This window comes from Amphiura filiformis, chromosome 19 (genome assembly GCF_039555335.1).
Source record: "Amphiura filiformis chromosome 19, Afil_fr2py, whole genome shotgun sequence".
NCBI classification, from domain to species: Eukaryota; Metazoa; Echinodermata; class Ophiuroidea; order Amphilepidida; family Amphiuridae; genus Amphiura; species Amphiura filiformis.
Window position 1 is genome coordinate 2,619,460 of NC_092646.1, and position 22,588 is coordinate 2,642,047.

The window sequence follows — 22,588 nt, forward strand, 5'->3', positions numbered from 1 at the left end:
GTGGTCGCTAAGTGGAGTATACATTGGACTTTTGACATTTCTACCCTGAATATGTTAGAGAGTGGGCTTTTTGTTGTTTTACACTTACTATCTTAACTGTGTTGTTCTGTGGGTGGTTTTAATGTCTTAATTAAGACTAATATGAAATTGCTCTGTTTTCCTACTAGTCCAATGAAATTGGCTAAATCCAATTAGCATTACAAATATGCCGAAATATCAGGTTTGAAAAAAATTAGCCAATTCATTTTAAAAGATTGTACATTATGGCTTTAATATTAATGTAAGTTGTAGGAACTAACAAAAATATGTTCCAAACTACTTCTTCAAATACACTAAAATGCTTGAATAACAATTCTAGTATATACATTTAAAGCGGGATTCAATCATGTTTCACTGTTGCTCATCACCGATTAACAATGATGCATCCGCATGGTTTACTTTGCGAGGGCAGCTTTAGCTCGTAGTAAACCACACAGACGCGGCAAACGCGAGTTGTTAATCTGTGCTGAACAATGGTGAAACATAGTTTCAACAACGAAAACAAGCTAAAGATCATTAAATTCACATGATTCTTTCACTCTGAATGTCAGCTTGCCAATCAATCAGTTGATATTATAGCAATAAAACTGAAGAACAAAGCAGTAATGTTTAGCTGGCTGCTACCTCCATGTTACGCAAAAGTTCCAGGCATGATGAATTTTATGTGCTAATGCGTAATATGCAACCTGGTGTTCACTTATATGCTATTGGACTGTGGATTCATCACCGATTAACAACGCTTGGCTCCTGTACAAACGTAGGAAGAGTTGTTGAAGACTTGATCCAAGCACAATGATGAGAATATAATGTCAGGAAATAAAATGAAGTGGTGAGTTGCTGACAATTCTTTATTGTGATCACATTACATATAAATGGTTCACAGGTTCTAAGTTCCTTAAGTTGTTCATAAACTTTGAAAATATTCTACAAATTATTATAGTAATCTCTCTTTATTGAGGGTAAAAATAAATTATTGGTGGTCGGTTTTATTTTACACATGGTCCAATTCACAATGTCAAACATTGCATCAAAGTTTGGAACATTTTAATTTCACAAAGCTTGCAGAATGTATTCTACAGTATGTCAGACCTGCTGGATTGTTTGAAAGTTGAATGGACCAAAGTGCAACTTTCAATCAAAACTGCATCTTTTCTTACATGAGCCATTGTGACCAAACAATGTGTGGCCAAAAATGCTTATGATAATTAATAATTTGGTAATTTGGTAAAACAATTATGAAGGAACTGGTGAACCCTTTATTTCAAAATCTTTCATTTTCATGAACGTCAACTATAATCACCATCGATTACACTCAACTTGGCATCCCAGCCAATGACAACTCTCTTGGCAGTCAGGTCAGAGGTCAAAATGCTTTTGTCATCTGCTTTGATCCAATCAAAACTTGACTTGATTTGCTTCTTTTGGGTAGTCTCGTTAGATGTTCAAACCACTTTGGTCTCTTGCTTTGTTTATTTCACTCCATTTGCTGCCATGGCCAGTCTCTTTCTCCTCTTTATATCATCTGATGTGTCCAGATAAGTGCCTAAATATTTGCATTTTTCCCATGCAGTCTTACCATTCCTTTTTATTTTGTGTTGTTCAACTTGTGCACCGACTCAGACAACTCGTACAATGACTAACTTTAGAGTTTCTCAGCACTTCAGAACTTTTCACTTTCCACTTTTTGCAATGATGAAGGTCAGGTGAAGGCACCTTATGCATGATAGAAAAAACAGAGAAGTTTGCAGAAAATTGCCAACTATATACAATGTAGATCACCTTATACGCCAGGCATCTCTGAAATAAAACACATTTTAAAAGCTTAGTCAAATTTGTATTTTTAAAAGTCAGATCCAGTTCATATTTGTATAAGGATTAATAATCAAGACCATATATTTTCTGTTTCTAGCCTTTTCTAATGTATTTCTTTAAGAATCTTACCACTTTATCATTTTTAAAATTCTTGTTTGTTTTTGAAGGTATCAAGAGATGCACTCTGCAGACATCAACATAAATTTGGATCCTTGTACTAGTTGCTATAATAACGGTTTTGTTTCCATTTTAAAACTATTTTGACTTTGCAAACAGCTAATTAACATGGTATCATTTGCAGTATTTTTTGCTATCTACTGCTGATAGCAATGACAAATTACACATCACTAGCTTGATGCATTACTGCATTTTTTCGCTTTATTTACACATGTTTTTCTTATGTTTTGAATAATACAAAGTAGTTTTAAAATATTGCTTGGATTTGAAAAACAACTGCATGATTCTTGTGGGTTTTGTTTTTCATTTATTGAATTTGAAGGACTGGGGAAGACATTGTGTTTCACTTTAATTTATAAATTATCACTTGCCTCATTAACTGATTTGTTGGATATTTCAACAAATTAAAAATGTATTCAGTGTTCTGATTTTAGTTTGGATGGAATGATTTAGAATTGATATATTTTACTCCATCAACGCTAAACTGAATATATTAAGCAAGTTTATGCATGTACTATGTATTAGGTATAGTTTGCATGTTAGTCACTTGGAAAGCAACCTTTATCCAAATCCAGGTCGATTCTTCATGTAATTATTTCGTGTAAACTAATCCTAACCCTAATCCTAACCCAACCCCTAATCCTAAACTAACCCTAACCCTAACTTCGTGTATAATTACACGAAGGAGTAACCCAAATCCACACCACCCCTGTTAGAATTTGCAAATATCTTCCACAGGGGATATCAATTTCAAATGGAATGAACACATTCAGCAGCAGCTCCATTTGGATTTCATACACCCTCTGAGAAAGATTTAACCTTAATCTTCCACTGAAGGAGGATGAGTTTCAAATAGAGCTGCTAATGTACATGTTTCTGGCATTTGAAATTCATAACCCCCTTGTGGTAGATATTTCCAAAATCTTCCACACGGGTAGTGTGGATATTGAATGGAATATATGGCCTAATACATAGATAATGCCTTGATTAACTTTGACAAGAAAAATAGGAAAGAATCTTGTAGATTCTAAGCCTAAAAAGCCTGAATTGAAAAAGTTGCAAAACTACATGTATCTCACCAGGAATTCCACAGATCATTCTAACAAAATGATCAAGGTTAATGGATACCGCCTAACAGAAAGATGCCAATGTTGCAGTTGGTGCAGTTCTTTGACCCAGAACCCATGGAATTTCCCAGGTAGAAGAATGCTGCAAGGCAAAAAATTACAAAGCTTGTCAGTAGCCATAGTAGAAGTACATTTAATACAAGACAGGCTGATGATTCCAATATAATTATGTGGTGTTGTTGCCACTGAGTATGTAAATATGTAAACATTCCAAAGTTTGCTAGAGGTGCATACAGGCTTTCTCCATATTTCTCCATGGATGAGGAAGCTATGTGCAAAACTTGCTATTAGTTCACCACAAAATTTTCCTTTCCCCGCACAATTTAATTTCACAAATTTGAGGTTTTCCATGCAATTCTCTATGAAATGTTAATGAAAACGGTCCTTTTTTGAAGTGTCACAGCCATGCCAATCATTCGTGTTTTCTTATAGTTTTGCATATTAATGAATCATCATGCCAAAATAATGTTTGTCTTCACATGTATGAAGAAACTTTGATCTGTTGGAACAGCACACAAGTGCATTTAATACTAGTTGGGGATGTACAGTAGGGGTGAAAATAGTGATTCTGTATGCAACCTTGTCAAATGTAGGGACACTCCAAATAGAGGGCGCTTTTTCAAAATGGCCACCAAAATGCCTAAAAAAAATGCCACAAATTTTGTGATTTAGGTATCATAATGTTAAAAGAATATACTACGTTGACATGTTTTTTCTTCTTCCTGTGTGTTTCATGTGTGTTTTATGTGTAAAAGCTCCACACAATTTGCTATTTGTCCATGAACACAATGCCACAAATATGATCAACAAACCTCTACACTCACTGACTGGTTCAAGCGTGTAATCATGAACCATGATCAGTGGACTCCACTTTGTGAAAGCATGCAATGGGCTATTCCATTTAAAATCCAAACCTCCTGTGAAAGATTTTGGAAATATCTTCCACTTAACTTACTTACTTGACTTATTTCGAGTGGTGTCCTCAAACTTTTTGTTCTCCATTGCTATCCTGAAGTCTGCTGCTTCCAATCGAGCGTCATCATTCAGAATGTCTACATAGGTTATATTGGGTCTTCCAGATTTCCGCCTCCCATGCTAGGGTATCCAATGAACCAATTTTGATGCGGGCTCCTCACTTCTACTGATCTTGTGGCTTATTTTTGGAAAATCTCCATATAGGTCTGCATTTGTCATATGTTACTTGCGCCTAGGTATTTGAAATCATCGACCCCCTCTAGTACTACACCGTCATTTGTTGTGATACTTTCTCTCTTGTTATTTTAAGACATGAACTTTGTTTTACTTCCAATCATCTTCAGGCCCACTATTGCAGCTGAAGTCTCAACTCTGTGAAGCAGTTCTTGTTGTTTTCCTCAGACAACAGTGCAATGTCGTCAGCAAAATCAAAGTCTGACACCACCACCGGTACAACTCTCCTGCTTCACCTCTTTTCCAGGTGGAATCCTAGCTCCTCTTCGCTTCCATCAATAGCCATTCTCAGTTTCCACATGTACCTCCACAGTCTACATAGAAAAGAACATTAAAATTCATTTAAGACCTGCTGCTCATTTTTGACAAAAAGCAATTGTCAAAAGTTTTACCATTTGAATATATCTTTTCATTCAACTTTTAAAATCTCATTAGATTTATTGGAATGACATGGTTCAACATCAGGCATGCAACCCAACCAAAGTCATATCAAATCAAAGGCATATCTGTATACTTCCCCTTAAACTGTTAAGCCTCCCAGCACTTTAAAGCATACACTTTCTGCAAGATAAGGGTCAGGAGAATCTAAATTTAACCTAAACAAATAACAAATAAAAATTGCAAAAGCAGCATCTAATTAAGAAAAATGGCCTATGATGAAAACACAAATATTTATATGTGAATACAGATTAAACATTGAGTTATATTATTACATAGTACAGTTTTGAATGCTACCAGACTCTAGAACAGATGATGGGAGGTTATTCCACTCTGATATGGTATTTAGAAAGAAACTGTATTTGTACACATTTGATGATACTCTCATGGACCGGAACTTCAGGGGATGATATTGTCTAGAAGTTAGTTTAGACATCTGATGCATAAAAAACCCAGAGTCCTATAAGATTTCATAGATAAAATGCCGACTAGATCACCCTAGCCCAAAAGATTTGGAAAGCTCAGTCAAAGCCAGATCCTACTCATTTTTGATACAATCCAATGTCCAGGCATATATTACGACTAAACATTAAGCAAATTGTTACTACTAAAAATTAAGCAATTCTTTGTTTTTAAGCCTTTTCAAATGTATTTCTTGAATTTAAAGTTTCCCATTTTAAAGTTTTGTGTGGAAAGTCATATCAGGAGATTCCTATTTACAGATACACACCCTTGTGTTTGTTCATCTTCAAATTGACTGAAATACTTTGAATCAAAATACAATCACAGAAAGATTAGTAATATTTCTGCAAGCATTTTTGGTCTGCAAAATTTAAGACAAATGATTATGCTTTTTACCTCATCCGGTTTTGTCCATTTATATAGTAAAGAGAGAGCAGTGGGACTATCATGCTCCTTAGGTCATCAGTCTTCTTGAACACTGTTGAGGTGTGTAGCAAACTCCTTTATTTTGATGCCTTAGCAAAAGGTGTGGAAAGATGCCTGTAGGCCCTAAATGAAAGATTGAAAGAAAAAAGCAATATTAAACAATGTATTCTTTTTATCAGTATATTTATTTATACCTACCATGCTGGCCCAGATAGCTTTGATAAACAAAGCAAGAAATAGGAAAAAATAGTGCAAGAGGAAGGAGAGAAGGCCACTCCCCAAAACAATTTTGTACAATTTTACTCTTAGCCCTTACTTTGTGAGAAAGGAAATTGGAATTCCAATCTCAAGCCCACATGCAAAGGCTGTGGTGTTATACCTCCTATGGGCCTGCCAGAAACCCCTCTCAGCCTGCCTAAAGATCCCCAATTTTAACGACCCATGGCTCATAATTATTGTACACGTAAAGAACATGCATCATTGGCTTAGTTATGAGTACACAATTAAACAACTTGTTTGTTTTCAACAACAACATCTTCGCTTAAAAAGTTACCTTTTTCAGAGTCTTCATTGAGCAGCGACGTAGCTTGCGACACCATCACGGCGTCTTCATTCAGCGTAGTGATGTTTTGTTTACAATCCTCCGGTCACATGACTACCCGATGGGTGGTCAAGTGTCAGCAGATCATTGTAGATGGCGGGCAGGTCGTATCCGCGTCCCTGTTGAGCGTGGGTCTTTGTGTCTTAATCTCTATGGCTTCCTGATCTTTCTGTTCCAAAATGGTCTTCTCTACCGATGACTTCCACATCTTCAATACTAATATCATGTTTATGATCAGCTTTGTGATCACCGACTGCTGTTCGGGGGGCAGTGGTTCTAGTATGTTCTTTGAAACGGGTGCCGAGAGATCTGCTTGTCTCACCAACATAAGTGTTCTCACAGTCGGGCAACTGATTTTGTAGATTACACCACATTTGTTGGGTTTTGGGGTTTTGTCCTTCGGATGTACTAGGAAAGATCTGATGGTATTGACCGGTTTGTGGTAAGCGTTGACCCGTGGTCACGGAAAATATAGGATAGTTTCTCAGAAAGTCCTTTGATGTATGGCAGCGGACATTGATTTTTCTCTCATACTGTCCAGTTGTTTCTTTGCGATCTTTCTTTTTCTTTGGTTTGGGGGTTTTAAACATCCAGGACTTATAGCCGCTTGCCTTGAGTGCAGATTTTACATGGCTCGCTTCCTGTTGTTTGTCCTCCTCTGTAGTGACTAATTTGTCCACTCTGTCCATAAGCGTTCTAACCACTGACCTTTTGTGCTCCAGATGGTGGTTCGAGTCAAAATTCAGGTATTGGTCAGTGTGTGTTGGTTTGCGATATATGGTGACCTTGGTGCTACCGTCATCCTCAACATGAATACACGTGTCCAAGAACGGGAGTTTACCCTCCTGTTCGGGTTCGCTTTGTGAACTTAATGTTCTTGTCTAGGCTGTTGATGTGCGATGTAAATCCATCTATGTCATATTCGTGGATGAGGATTTAACGTATCGTCGACATAGCGAAACCATTTCGACGGGGGCGAGGGCTGTAGCAAGAGCCTTGACCTCGAAACTCTCCATGTATAGGTTGGCCACTATGGGAGAGACGGGGGAACCCATCGCCGCACCATGGGTTTGCTTGTAATATTGTCCTTTGTAAACAAAATAGGTGGTATTGAGACAAAAAGTGAGGAGTTCCAGGATATGGTTAATTTTGAGGGGGTGCGATCCTTTAGCGTAGCGCCTTTCTCCAATTTGTCCCTGACTGCTTGAATCGCGTCTGGTACGGGAATGCTCGTGAAAAGGGCAGAGACATCATATGATATCAAATTCTAAACTGGAGGAACTTCCAAGTTCTTAACTTTTTCCACGAACTCACCACTGTTGTGGATGTGGTGTTCAGTTTTACCTACTAAGGACTGAGGATATTGGCAAGTACTTTGGCTGCATTGTAACTCAGACTGCCAATGCTAGACACTATGGGTCGGAGAGGAGCTTCCGGTTTGTGAATTTTGGGAGTGCCATAGACTTTGTAAACAAAACATCACTACGCTGAATGAAGACGCCGTGATGGTGTCGCAAGCTACGTCGCTGCTCAATGAAGACTCTGAAAAAGGTAACTTTTTAAGCAAATGTCAAACATGACAGAGTCCAATATCAGTATACACGCTGCAACAACATCTTCTATGAACATTTTTGTATACCTTAAAGTCGATCGCCTTTAGTGTATCTATTGGTTAACTGCATGTAGAGTGCTATAGCAAAAACATGCATTGGCCACAGTTGTTGAATGCTGTGTTGTTCACTGCTGCATCATACTCTGCCATATCAAGCCAGTCATCTTTGTCATCTTTTTATAGATTGTCATCTTCATCAATACTGGGATTGCCTGCCTGAGGAAATTAAACCTGTAATTTCAAATAATTCAAAGTGTATTAATAGTTTTAATCTAACTAGACATGACAAGTGAAACTAAGTATTACAGGAAATTTGGAAGTAATGCATCATATAATTTTGCTTTTTCTATTGCAAAGATTAGTTAGTATTTAATACTAAGCAAGCTCGGTCCCTGTGTGTGATTGTGATTTACTAATAACATATTAACATATTAAGTACATTGATAACATTATAACATAACCACCTTAAATGCTGCTTTCATGTTACACAGTGTAACATCAGGGTGTTCAGAAATAAATTTTGCTGGTATGGCCCGATTTACCTTTTGCTGGCACCTGTGCATGGCAACATAATTGCCACCCTGGCTAATTGGATTGAAGACATCCCTCCCCCACAACTGTAACCCAAGTTTTTTCCAAGCTGTCCCACTACCAGGAAAAGCACACAAAAATTTGAAAAAGTGTGTGCGTAGTGCACGAAAGTTTGCTATTTCAATGTTAAAATTTGGAGATGAACCAGACTCACCGAGTCAGTGATCAAAATTTCCAAATCGTCCACTGATCTGCTACTAATAAAAAGAACATTAACAGGACAAATGTGCATGAAACGCGAGAAAAAATTGCAATTTTAAATGCTGAAATCGTGCCAAAGGAAAATGCATAGGCGTTTTACAACTTTAGTTACTTTTGTCCCGTTATTTTGATCCAGCTAAGGAGGTTTTTCAGGCATGAGAGGAGTTGCCCTAGCACTCATAATGATTAAGGCTTACATATAGAAAGGATGGAATTATAATATTTTTAAGATTCATGTTTAAGTTTGAGATGAAAAAAAAGGAATTTCCAATGGGACGCTCACAGATCTACTGACAGAATGGCTTTACCAAGATAAATGCACTTTGCAGCAATTTGGCATTTTAAAACCATAACACTTTTGATAAGTTAAAGAAGATACGAAAAAGGAGAGAAGATGAACAAAGAAGTCACTTGGCACCCCTGGGATTCGAACCTTTGACCCCCCTCGCATGCCAACCACATGATTACGGACCGGTAGCTACACAGGTTATCACTGCATGGGCAGCAATTCCGTGAGCATATAACACTTAGGGTGATTGTGTCATCGCAGACCCTGGATTCACGTGTGGTTACATTCATTGTGGTATTTTGTGGTTTTTTTTTTTGGGTGTTGGGGTTTATGGACCAAAATGCAGTTCATTTTGGTCTAAAATAGGAAAATGTAAATCATAAAATTTGTCAGAACATTTCTATCAATACAGAGTAGGAGAGGACACTGACACATGCAGTGCCGGATATACCTTTTTTGGGGCCCTAAGCCAGGCCAAAATTCGGAGGCCCCCAATCTCCACATGAGGAAGGCATATGTATTCAAGCAGCCAGGTTTTGATTTAAAGATAAGGGTGCATACTTTTAGGGGCCTAAGATCAATAGTGGCAGAGACAAGCATATTTTATTTCAGACAATTTAAGCTAAAAATAAAGGTAAAAAAAACAGAGCCAGTGTGCGCAAAATTTCTTTGTCCACACCAGCTCAATGCGCCTGGCCAACATTATTGTAGGCCAACAATATAGTGGCCCAAATTACAAACTTATTGTAGTTTTTATCCCCTCGCTCTCATGGTGATGTGAGAGACACTCATACTCTAACCACTTGTACCACATCCCCTCCTCCCCTTCTCTCTTCCTTTCTCTTTTCCCTTTTTCGGGATCGCCAGGGGGGTGTCAAGAACACTTTTCATACCTTTTTATATACCCTTTGTATATATAACCCAACATAACAGATGTTTTAGAACAATGTCGAAACCGATGTTTTCTAGGTATGTCTTACCTCAGTTTCTTTTTGTTATTTGTCTTGACCTCCTCTTCAATCTTGATCATCTTTTGAACAGGCAATAGTCTAGTGAAGCACATGTAGCGGGTTTACCAGAGCTTGAGAAAGGCATGGAAGTATTGGTTCTCTACAATAGTGAAAGGCTGATGAGGTTCAGGAGGGACTCTCTCTTCTATTACTACTTCTAGTTATGGTATGTGTTGGGTCATTCATGCTTTCTGTTATCATATTTCTGCTACACGAAGGAATCCGGCACCAGCAGTTGTATTTTGTTGATATTCAGTGTACCTGCAAAAATCCCAAAAATGAGATAATGGTTGAATTAGTTGAATGAATGGATACTTTTAATCATGTGACTTCACAAGGGTTACAAGAAGACTAGTTGAGTGGATCCAGTGTTAATAATATCCTTCACATATTTAATGAATATGGAGTGTTTGATATGACAATGTAGTGACACAGAAGCTAGCTCACAGATTGTCATCTGTAATCTTAGTTTAGACCCAGATACCAGGTTATTCAAGTTCTCTAACCCGATATAAGACACACACACCTACACCCCCACCCCCACACACATCTAGACCCAAATGCCAAGAGCAAAATTGTACAGATTTGTTGTGAATGGACATTATTTTCCTTGCTCTTTTCCTTCTTTCTTTTCTTTTCATGCTTGACAGCTTGGTTTGAGCAATAGCCTGGTCCCATCTGGACCAAAGCATGTGTTCATCCAGACTGACTGGTTAAACAAACAAACAAAAACAAACAAACAAATATCGCACCCTCTAGTTAATTGTGACCAGATGTAAACAAGATTTTGAGCCGAACAAGTGAGGTAAAGCATAGAAAATTGGAATTTACTACTGTAATACGATACAATCCTCTGGGTGTGTTTATGTGTATCCCGCACGCCGTGTACGTACTGTGCATACATGTTCGACTAATATTTCCATTGTAATAATAAAACACCGGTTCCGTCGTTTTATTCAAAGTCTCGGATTTTGACAAAACTACAGCACCTAAAGTCTTGATTTTTGCAGAGTTTCTTTATTGACTAAAGTAGATTACAATCGTGCAAAAAACGGAATTGTTATAATATGGCTTTAACATAAATTGAAACAGAAAACATCTGTACCAACTGGTTTTTGTTTTGTGATAGTAAATTTTGTATGTTTAGATCAAGTCACAATCGTAAGCCCGAAAACCACTGCAAGGTAGGTGCATAGTCCAGCTGCAAGTTGTTCTTTTATAAGGTTACATCAGGAAATCCAAATTAATCAATTTTCATTCAAATTGATGTCAAATTCTTTCTCAACATTCCTGATTTAACAAAATTTTGGATATTTAAGATGGGTGATAATAGTTGTGCCTCATACTCCAGTCCCAAATGTGCAAAAGACTACCCCTTACCCTAACTTGCATATTTGGTTTTATTGTACATGGTGGTTCCGATTCATTCTGCATCACCCGTAGAACAATAATCAGCAAAAGAAAATGTTTCATAAAACTGGCATAACCATCATATATGCCTTTCTTTGCAGCTGGACTACTGAGTCGGGAACACTTAACGGATACAAGACGAATGTTGAGGGCCTCGTTCCTCAAGACAAGACACCCCATGGCCATTGGCCCAGCTTACAAAGGCTCAAGAGGGCCACAAGACGTTAGAGGAACACGCTGTGCATCTGTTTATGTTCTCGCCCACACCTAGCGGGTAACCAAGTGGCACAGTCCCTCGGAGGTGACATAGACGAAGGACATCGTGTAAACCAATCCTTCGCTGGCACTATGACATTCAATAGAGGCATCGTACTCTACGGCATCTTCCCAGACAAACGATACAAACGCTAACATATATGGTATAGGAGGGATGCACGTACCATAGCAATGTACTAATTTTGAATTTGCTTATTTTTTTTTTACTTTTACAGTATTTTCTAAATTTGGGTACATATTGACAGCTAACAGCCTTGCTTCAACTAGAATTCCTAAACCAAATCAATATAATTGAATACCTAAGTGGAAGAAGGGCCCAACTTCATCAAAACTGTTTTTGAGATATTAAGAAAAAAGTTAAATATTTGTAAAAGTTTTATAGACAGAATGTTTTCATCTTCAAGGGACTTTTAATACATGAACATACAATATTACATACATTCAAAATTTTATATGTTTCCATGGCAATGTACAGTTCTTAATACGAGCTGAAGTTGGGCCCTTCTTCCACTAATATATTATAGGTGCGAGTTCCGTAATTAAGCAGATGTGTTATAAATAGCTACAGAAATTTGATAATCATCCATTAATTGCACAAGTAGAAGCATGAAAATATGTTAGCAAGAAAGTTTATTGTAGTGAAAAGCAGATTTCTTGGATGAACAAAATTCCTCTTTAACCCAATATTTGTGGAAGATGGGCCAAACTCCATGGAGTTGGGCCTTTCTTCCATGAAAACCATCATTAATTGTACGTGGAAGACTATTTAGAGAGTGGATTAAGGTTCATCTTTCACACACAATGAAGAACAGTTTGCAGGCAATAAAATGCAGGGTCTAACTCATTTTTGTAAAAAAATTGAGTTGGGCCCTTCTTCAACTCGGGCATTGTGCCCAACCTCAAACTGTCCCAAACCTTATTGTGCATGTACTATGATAGTTGTCGCGCAAATAAAATGCAGTTCCTAAAGTTTCATTATTGATTTTGTGTTATCATCAATCAAGTCACCATCCTCAACACCATCCCCAAGAGTCATATCACCTTCATCATCACCCTGCCAAAATATTCTGTCATCTTGTTCCAACTTTGCCAATCTATCTGTGAGAGATCCTTATAAAGTCTCCATCAAGAGTCAGTAAGATTAATCGAGACAATAGGATATGTTGTTGAAACTGGTATAGAAGAGTCTTGTATCACAGACAGGAAACTCAGAGACTAACCCAACCTGTCCAAGCCATGTGTAGGAGAATAACATCAGCTGAAATGAGCTACAGGGAACCATGCTCACACAAGTCAGGAATCTCTTGCGCCGATGCACTTGCAGTGCACGCTTATGCACTTGCAGTGCACAGATGCCCTTGGCTCGCACCAAGCACTTGCCCCTCACAAATCAAGCCAAACTGAGCTTCTGACAAAGGCTAGGTAAGGGTATGGTAGGGGTACCTGATCAGGATGCTGGAATCTAGTGGGTAGTCCCACATTTGAGACCTACATTTACAGGAATGTTGCTACCGGGGGGGGGGGGTGGTCTCAACTTTGGTTTAGGTAGGGATGAGCGGCTGATACTTCAAAAAGTACCCAACCGTAAACCAAAGGACTAGAAATTCTACCAATTTTTTTAATAAATTTTCGCAAATTTGTGTAAGGAAAAATTTGCACTTTTTTGACAAAATTTTGAAGAAAAAAACACCCTTTCAAATTTTCATGAAATTATGGCCATCAATAAACCAAAATGGCTGAAAATCCACCGAAGTCTAAATGGCTGAAAATGTACCCCGAATCTGCCGTACATCCCCATACCCTCATTTCCAAAAAGACCCTCCCCCTTGGTTTTTGCTGTCCAAATGAGTCATGTTTTTCATAGCAAAATGACTAGGTGACAAAAATAAAAAAATTCTACGCCGGGCAGTCGGACTTAATGACCAAGTACTGCGCCGGGCAGCCGGACTTGATGACCAATGAAGATGGTGGGATCTAGAGGGTGCCCTACACTTGGGGAAAACATATATAGGGATGTGCTATCCAAATAGGTTTATTTGCCAAAACCTTGCTTGACATGGATCAGGTCCGTACGCAGGATTTTTTTTGGGGGAGGGGTGCTGATTTTGAAAAAGCATACTTTTCCCAAGGGGGCGATTTTGTGAAAAGTGGACTTTCTTTCCAAAATATGGACCTTTTTTGATATGAAAACCATAAAAAAAAACCTGATTTACATGTAATCTGTAATTTATATAGGCCTCTTGTCAATATATACATGTATTTGAATGGGGCTTCAACTTTGTCAATACTGCCGTCTCTTCATTTTTTGTCAAATTTTTCATTTCAAAAATACCAAATGACAATTTGAATGACTTATCCTTTACTTTTAAGCAATTTATTATCAATTTTGATTTTTTTTTATACTTGCGCAGCTGGGATCACTGAATGGTTCTTTAATCATAAACCATTCACTTGACCCTGGCAGACCAGGGTAGAGTTAGGAACGTTCCAATGAGTCCATTCTAATAGCACCTAACTTATACACAAGATTGACCACAATAATATGATTGAATTCCTGATACAGAAAAATACACTGAATCAATTCTGAAGAAATTGTGTTAATCGTATCGGGCCAACACACTAGCTACTAAAAACTTTTTCTTTCATTTTTTTATTGGATTTTGGTCTAATTGTAGCTGAGAGTTTATATTTTCTGATATTTATTTTTTTTCTGAGGAAATGGTGTTCATTGTCAGATATACACCCTATATGCATATTTTTGATTGGTAAAATTGGAAAACTTATGCATGTGAATAAGTAACTAAAATTTACTCCAGTCGGCATTATTTAATTACCAATTTTACGATTAAGGGGATACTACACCCCTGGCCGATTTTGTGCCTATTTTTGCATTTTTCTCAAAAATTATAGCGCATTGGTGACAAGTAAGATATGTATATGATAGGGGCAAGGACAACAACTACTGCATTGAAAATTCAGCAACTCAAGGAAAGTAGTTCTAATTTGCAATTCAAGTTGCATAATTCCACAACTTTGTGCTGGAAAAACTGGCATAAAGAGACAATGCCCATGATTTTGTTTCAAATGGATACCGATAGTTGTTAGTTTACATCTTAGCTTTACATTAAGTGGCAAATTTAATATCCCAGATTACTGAACTCACACAGGTTGCCAAAAACATTTTAGAGAAGAATATACTGCTCCCGTGTGTATCATTCAGCAACGCCAAATTTGCATATGCAAATTAGGAAATATGGTGGTTTGGAAAAGCTTCTCCTACCTTAATCATTCACTTACCAAAACTAGTTTACCATTATACTATTCAACCTGTGCTGTTAATATACATGTTCTGCTGCAATACATTAAAAACAAATTTGCACAAAGGCATTTTGCATCATTCCACAAAGCTTGCCCTAGAAGCTTAATTCATTTACACAAAACCCGCAAGAATAAAGCCCATAAAATTGAAATCTTGAATTATATATTTGAAACATGATTTAAAATAACATATATTTTGATTTCAATCAATCTACACTTTAAAAGTTGAATAACAAGTAATTTAATTACAAATAAATATAAAAAATATATTTAAATGCTGAAAGAATCCATGTGTTTTGTTTCTTTGTTACTTTTTAAACGTCTTTCTGACTGTCTGCTTCTTCTTCTTGCATTATGTACAAGATACACCAAAGTGCAGTTGCACTGGGTTGCAGAATTGTACAGATAAAAAATATCTGCCAGAGATCGCTACGTGGACATTTCTGCAATGACCCCTGAGGTATGTGCATCTAACCATGGTGGGGTGCAGCACTTAAATATACCTCCACTCCCCTTGCGTGACAGTTAGTACTGGGTTACGTCGTACCAGTAGCAATTTCTTGACCTGACCGATCTTGATCGACTGTGATTCTACCTGGGTCTGTTAATTATTTTGAGCAACATTGGGGCCTATGTGTTTTAATTGTATTTGGGAAATAAATAAACATAATAAAGGTATGGCCATTTACTGCTACATGCCAAAGGCTACATGCTAGTGAATTCATCTCCCAACTAGGGCAGGAAATGTCAATATCCCTGCACTTAGTAACCCCTCAAAACTTTGTATTATTCCACAAAGCTTGCCCTAGAAGCTCAATTTATTTAAACATAACTGAGAGAATTGAGCTCATAAATTTGAAATCTTGAATTATATATTTGAAACATGATTTAAAATAACATATATTTTGATTTCAATCAATCTACACTTTAAAAGTTGAATAACAAGTAATTAAATAACAAATAAATAAAAATATATTTAAATGCTGAAAGAATCCATGTGTTTTGTTTCTTTGTTACTTTTTAAATGTCTTTCTTGCTGTCTGCTTCTTCTTCTTCTTGCGTTATGTACAAGATACACCAAAGTGCAGTTGCACTGGGTTGCAGAATTGTACAGATAAAAAATGATCTGCCAGAGATCGCTATGTGGAGTGGAGGTTTCTGCAATGACCCTGAGGTATGTGCATCTAACCATGGTGGTATGGGGTGCAGCACATAAATATACCCCCACTCCCCTTGCGTGACAGGTAGTACTGGGTTACGTCGTACCAGTAGCAATTTCTTGACCTGACCGATCTCGATCGACTGTGATTCTACCTGGGTCTGTTAATTATTTTGAGCAACATTGGGGCCTATGTGTTTTAATTATATTTGGGAAATAAATAAACATAAAAGGTTTGGCCATTTACTGCTACATGCCAGAGGCTACATGCTAGTGAATTCATCTCCCAACTTGGGCAGGAAATGTCAATATCCCTGCACTTAGTAACCCCTCAAAACTTTGTGAAAAAACTTGACATGTGTTTCGTTTTAGATACCTTGAACAAAAATGTGGCAATTGCTGTAACCACAACAGGAAGGTAGTGCATTTTCAATTTTTGCTTTTCATATTAAAACCGCTGGAGCAATTCAACTGAAAGCATAAACAATCGGACCACGCCCGGGATCACGCCTCTTTCAATGAATGCTTATTATTGTTATTTAACATGTTCTGAGTATAAGTACTTCAAGTTAATAACTTTTATACAGAGCTATAAATACAACTCAAAGCATGAAGAAATCAAACCATGCCCATCTAAATTGATTAAGTTTTTAAATGTTCAAAGTAAATTGTATACAATGAATACTTATTAATATGATCTGAGTATATAAGTGCTTCACCTCCAAACAAGAACAGTTATCACAGACTGGATGTTTTTGAAATGAGTTTCCCTTTTTCAAGGTTTCTTCAATAACAGCTGTGGCATACATGTATATCATTAACAATAACCATGTATTCCCAAGCTGGTTAAAAATTGCTTATTTTGAATTATCTTTTAGGTATTGAATTTAAAATTTAAAGCAAACATTGCTGAACATTAATGAAATTTTTTGGCCTTGGGTTGTTGCAATCCATAACAATACCGTTTGCTCAACTTCAACAAAGACTCATTCAGTGAATAATAATTAGTAATTTTTCCTCTGTTCTTCCATTTTTCCTCTGTTCTTCCATGAGACCCAGTGAACGAACAATTAGCAGAACACATAGATAAAGATGTGGTCAAAGAGCAGACATCATATGTGACACAGACGTCATGTTACATGTCACTACAGCCCAATGCGAGCTCCTCAATTTCCCAATCTTGCCAAACATTCAGCAGATTAGTTACAAAACTACAAAGTGAAGCTGCAGAAATGGCCTACAAAACGGCTCCTTAGATTCAACACAGGGAAATGCAAAACTATGCATTTTGGAAACGCCAACCCAGAAGTTAATTACATAATGCATGGTTTTACACTTGGAAGCCATACAGGAAGAGAAAGTCCTGGGTGTTTAACTGACTAGGGACTGCAAGTCGAGTGTACAATGTACCAAAGCAACCCAGAAGGCACTAAGGAGGGTAGCAAACAAGGTTCGTAGTGTTATGGAGTATGCCTCACTATGCTATACAATGTACCAAAAGCAACCCAGAAGGCACTAGGGGTAGCCAGGTGTTATGGAGTATGCCTCACTATGCTAGATGAGTGCCTCAACCACCACCCTGAAGCTCCTTGACTTCATACAGAGCAAAGCATTGAGGATTATTGGTGTTGTTGAACATCCCCTCTTTACATCACACACAACAGGTGGCTGCTGCATCTGTGCTCTACAAGATGCACACCAGCTTGTGCCCACCAGACTTGAAAACATTGCTGCCCAAGCATTATGTGATCAGACGAGCCACACGCACCAGTCTCTCAATGCCAAGTCATGCACTGACTGAGCCAGTCTCAAGAACCGGCAGAACTTTTGCCATTTTGCAGTCCATGTTTGGAATGGACTCCCAGACAGTGTAGTTGGAGAGATCACTGATTATGGAGCTCAATCCGTGTACATCAACATCTTTCAGGATGATGATTTAGTAGAGGGTTCGTCACTCTCCTAAGCTGCTGTGAATAATTGATTAGCCCATAATGATTACTAATAATAGTGCCCTGTTGCCTATATAAGGCCATGAATTATCTGCGGGTTGAACATACATTCAAATTCATTAACAGAGACGGCGTCACCAACAGAGCTTACATCACACCACACCTGGAATACTGTGTTCAAGCTTGGAGTCCTGGATTAAAGAAAGATTGCCACTCTGGAAAAATGTTCAAAGGAGAGCTTCTAAGTTGGACCCAGATATCAGAGACATCGGATCCACGAGGAAGAAGTGGTTAGTGCACTTTCATATCCCAATGTTTAAGGCAAAATTAGATATTGGATGAGAAGGATGTCTTCAATAACAGCTACACATAACATCATACACATATGCATATTACGTCGACATCAGTAAACCATGTATTCCCAACCTGGGTAAAAATGTTTTTGAAAAATCTTAGGGTATTGAATTTTAAACTTAAGAACAAACATTGCTGAACATACTAATGAAATGTTGGCTATCATGCAGATATCATTGCTGTATTCAATGTTAAAATGTAAGAATGTGTTTGTTATTTAATATTGCAATATCATCCACCAGTGCAGCATATAAAGATATGTACTTGAGGAAGCCAACTATCAAAGTGGTGGGTTGCCATTTGTGTATGAATTAATTCATGTTTAAAAACGTAGAAATTCAAGTTGTTTATTAAAGAGTCATCAAATTTGAATAAAAATCACTAACCAGGGTTGTAGCTACAGTGGGCTACACTCAGTTTTGGAGCCCACCACTCAGCTGCAATTTTAGCACTGCAGTCCATCACTCAAGAGGCCAAAATTGCACCATTTGAGTGAATTAGTCAAGAATTTGGTCCATTTTGGCAAAATATTGCCAAATATGCAAAGTTTTCATCAAATGCCACCCAGCACCAAAAATATCCTTGCTACAACCCTGTTTCTAACCAAGTGCTAATGATCACCTCAATAAGATTACCCGTACATGTATGTAAATCATACTTTTGAAGGGCATCTTGGCCAGAATAGCAGTGGGCGAAAGCCCTTTGGCCAATTTTCAATTTTGGCCAAATATGCAAAATTTTCATCAAATGCCACCCAGCACTAAAAATATCCTAGCTACAACGCTGTTACTAATCAAGTCCTAATGATCACCTCAATAAGATTACCTGTAAATGTGTGTAAATCATACTTTTGAAGGGCATCTTGGCCTGAATAGCAGTGGGCGAAAGCCCTTTGGCCAATTTTCACTGACAGTAGATTTCCCTATTCCAATGTTGCGTACTTTGAAGTTTGATACATTTTGTGTATTCCAAAGTACTATCAATCCTTAAAAATAGTGTTTCAATGACTATAGAATCTGTGCATGCAGTGAGGATGATTGAAGTTTATTTTCAACAAAATTGATAGAAACGTTCATGAAGATAGATTATTTTCAAAGGCAGTGATTATGATTTGGTGTAGAGTGGACCTAAATATCCCGTGCTGTGTGACTTTTGGCATTGTCTATGCATCAAAATACTGGGCTATTCCATACACCCTCTATGCATGGTAGACATGACCTTAATCTCCCACACAGATTGCAGGATGTAGATTTGAATGGAGGTTTTTTTTTTGACATCTTAATTTTTTGACATCTTAATTTAACCTGGGTAGATAATTTTTTTTAAACACTGTTCTCCCAAGATGCCAAGGGTAGGGTGTTTGGATCAGGCATATTTTTTTTTTCTCACAAGTGAGCGAAGGCATTTAGGGCCTACCACCATATTTAAATTGTATAGCCTATGGGAAACAAACATATGCATGTTGTTAAGGATGTTTTGCTTTACTCTAGAGTATACATTAAACACTGATTAAGTGATTTGCATGTTTCTATCTGTGATTTATAGACTGCCACGACACACAGCCTTAGATATACAGTGATGATTTAGTGTAGTCGAGTGGACCTAAATGGCCCAGGCTGTGAATTTTGGCAGTCGGAATCAGTGCTTAAAGTATACTCCAGGGTATACCCATCATAAAGCTATATTTGATTGGTGCAGAAGCAGCATTAAACAATAATGACAATAACAATTTTGATGAAGATTTGGAAATCCATGTTTAAAGATTACCATGGTTACCTCATCTTCCTTGATATGAATTTGAATGAGTAACAAGTTACAAGAGATTCAATGTTTGGTGCGAAGGAGTTTGGTGTACATCGTTTTAGAAATAGTGAATGGTGAATGATGAAAGGTTCCAAGTTCCAGTGATGTTCTAAAGTCTTGGGCAGATGGTTGAAGAGGTGCAGAACTCCAGTCAATAAATCAATATAATGCAGAATTCCTATCATTTGATTGCTGCTAGAACTGGCTCACAAAACATCAAAGTTCACAATCATTCATGGGGTCCACTCTTCCCCACGCTATCAGTTCAAATCTCAAGATCTTGGTGATGAAAAGTGATGAAAGTTGCCAATGAAAACGGTGATGAAATGGTGATATTCTGTAGTTTTTCAGTTCAGTTCAGTGTTATTGTCAGTGAGTGTTTTACTTCATAATGGATGAAATTAAATTCATCATCAGGATGGTGATATTCTGTAGTGTTTCAATTCAGTTCAGTGTTATTGTCAGTGAGTGTTTTACTTCATAATGGATGAAATTGAATTCATCATCAGGATAGTCTTCAGGATTTGTAAGTTTTCACTCCAATTTGAAAAATCTTGCAGTAATTCATCCTTCATAAGTTCTGTAGTGGTACACTAAGATTGTTAGTGTTGCCCTTCAAAGATGAAACCGTTCATAATTTGACAAGGGTCTTCATTTCTCAAGTTTTTTGAAACATCAGCATCCAAAGTTGTGTAATTATTGGCTATCATGCCAGTCAGTCCTTTTTTCCAATGATGACTACACCACAGCGTATCTCTCCTGTCACAATGATATCCCAATTAGGATATTTCACAAGTTTCAGCTACAAATCATGCTGCCCTTTATACATGGCTATGTGCAACGGCTTCATTGAGTCACTGCTATCCATTCACAATGGTAATTCCTATCAACACTTCACCATTCACAGAAAGCCACCAACTGCTTCTTTGTTGTATGTCATTATTGCTTTTAATTCACAAGTTAATTAAAGATGGACAAATGTTGCTGCACAAAATCATGGACTGAGAAAGGTGCGACAGCTTTGACAACAATGTGTCTTTTGATGTTTTTTTGATTATAATTATATTTCCATGTAAGGCCAAAAGTCAGTATCTGCACAAATCAAATGCAAGCTTCCTACTAAGGGACGCACCATTTGATTCTCGGGGGGGGGGGGTAGGAAGTTGGGGTCGGGGAAAGAATTTTTTTTCGCCGCCAAAGGCAAGTTTTTTTTGTTTAATTTCATGCATTATACACAGTTAGGTGGGGAAGTTTTTTTTTAGTGTTGGTGGGGAAAGTTTTTTTCCTCATGTAGTGGGTGAAGTTTTATTTTTCAAAAACTTCCTATTCCCACCCTGAGAATCTAATGGTGCATCCCTAATAGTTTTTTTCTCACTTGAGTCTTATGATTACAACATATGGTAAGATTCAAACTACATCATATGAGGAATATTTTTCATAACATCTATAATACTATTTTTCACCCAGATGTGGCAGTGACGTCAGTGCACATTTCATTGGGCACAGCTTCAAATTGCTAGCTTTCGGTCAAAGCACTGGCATAGACGTGCACATGCTTAAAGATGCCGAATAGATACGAGCGCTAAGCAGCCGTCTCAACTCATTGACATCACTGTCACATCAGGTCGTAAAGTCATAAATATAAGTAAAAATATTGTGTGACTTAATGGCATTTTAAATCATGTATACCCAGCATAAAGCTGCATGTGACTGATCCAGAAGCAACATTAAACTTCTGCATGACAACTGACTATTTGGGAGAGTTAGAGAATTCTTACCTAAGGCTTGAACACTCACAGATCATATTAAAATGTAGATATTTATATAGCGCTTTATGCAGTAAACAGCCTCAAAGCGCTTTACATTTATTCCGCCGTTATTAGAATATGTCGGAACCACGTTTGCTGCCTACAAATGGCGCAGGGTTCATCAGTACAACGACTGTGACTACCCCTAACAGCTTCCCATTGCACCTGGGTGGGGTGAAGCAAGCGAGACAAAGCGCCTTGCCCAAGGGCGCAACACGTTGGCGGGACGGGGACTCGAACCCACGCACGTCAAGCAAGCTCTCAGATTATGAGTCCAAGGCCGTAACCACTGAGCCACCGTGCCCTCTAAATATTCTCCCGGCTGATGGTGCAGTGCCCACTTGGGCCTTTTTTTTAAACAGCAGCCAACTTCTAAGTGCTTCTTTGTTGTATTTAAAAGATTTCTCCTTGTTTTAGTCATAAGTTAATTAAAAATTGACACATTTTGCTGCACAAGCTCATAGCCTGAAAAGTGCAACATGTTCAACAACACATGTTGTATGATATAATTTTTGAT

General features: G+C 37.7%; 1 long non-coding RNA gene across 1 annotated transcript; it reads right to left on the bottom strand.

Moving 5' to 3' along the window:
• Positions 1–987: 987 nt before the first annotated feature.
• LOC140140820 (uncharacterized) lies at positions 988–10,033 on the bottom strand. Its single transcript, XR_011857300.1, has 6 exons — positions 9,965–10,033; positions 7,931–8,134; positions 5,661–5,813; positions 4,115–4,678; positions 3,108–3,237; positions 988–1,836 (listed from the first exon to the last, which is right to left on the bottom strand). It is a non-coding gene; the product is annotated as an uncharacterized lncRNA (long non-coding RNA).
• Between the last annotated feature and the right edge of the window lie 12,555 nt (positions 10,034–22,588).